Source organism: Chrysochloris asiatica, unplaced genomic scaffold, assembly GCF_000296735.1.
Source record: "Chrysochloris asiatica unplaced genomic scaffold, ChrAsi1.0 scaffold00428, whole genome shotgun sequence".
Taxonomy (NCBI): domain Eukaryota; kingdom Metazoa; phylum Chordata; class Mammalia; order Afrosoricida; family Chrysochloridae; genus Chrysochloris; species Chrysochloris asiatica.
Window position 1 is genome coordinate 964,162 of NW_006408946.1, and position 1,112 is coordinate 965,273.

A 1,112-nucleotide genomic window follows, 5' to 3' on the forward strand; every position below is an offset into this window, starting at 1 on the left:
ATTGGAAACAATTCAAAACCTACAGAAAGAGGTCCAAATGATTAATAATAGAATATCAGAAATGGACAATACACTGAAAGGACAAAGGAGTAGAAATGAAGAGATAGAACCCAGAACGAGTGAGCTAGAAGATGAATCTCTCAACACTACTAAGATAGAAGAGCAAGCACAAAAAGGTTTAAAAAAAAATCTGAAGAAGGCCTAAGATTCATGTTGGACAGGATGGAGAGGAATAACTTAAGAATTATTGGCATTCCAGAACAGAAAGAGTCACACAAGTCCACAGAGGACATAATTGAAGAGCTTCCAGAAGAAAATTTCCCTAACAACCTAAAAAGTAACAGATAAGCCTTCAAGAAGCTCAATGAACCCCAGGAATGATAGACCCTAAAAGAAAATCACCAAGACATATAATAATCAGGCTCGTCTAAATCAAGATAAGGACAGAATCCTGAAACCAACTAGGGAAAAGAGAAGTGTAACATACAAAAGCAAGCAAATCAGATTAAGCTCAGATCTCTCAACAGAACTCATGCAGTCATGAATGCAATGGGGAGACATATATAAAACCCTCAAAGATAAATGTCCAACCAAGAATCCTCTACCCAGCAAAGCTGTCAATCAAAAACAACAGTGTAGTCAAAACATTCCAGGATAAACAGAAGCTAAGGGATTTTGCCAAAGCCAGCCCTGCTATGAAAAACATCCTAAAGAAAGTTCTGTGGACTGAGAACAATCAAGAACAGACAACAACTACAGAATGACGTACGTGGCAGCATCACCCTGAACTCAATCAACAAATGGAAGAGTCAAGAACAAAATAAAATTACAGAGGGTCTGAGCATCAGTTTGAGTGATATGCAGATGATACAACCTTGCTTGCTGAAAGTGAAGAGGACTTAAAACATTTACTGATGAAAATCAAAGAGCACAGCCTTCGCTATGGATTACATCTCAATGTCAAGAAAACAAAAATCCTCACCACTAGACCAATAAACAACATTCTTATCAACTGAGAAAAGATTGAAGTTGTCAAGGACTTCATTCTTCTTGGATCAACTATCAACACTCATGGAAGCAGCAGTCAAGAGATCAGATGATGTATTGCATTA

The 1,112-nt window shown here is 37.5% G+C and overlaps 1 pseudogene; it reads left to right on the top strand.

The window, feature by feature from the left end:
- Nucleotides 1–1,112, top strand: part of LOC102832998 — a 190,916-nt pseudogene that overhangs the window by 122,539 nt on the left and 67,265 nt on the right.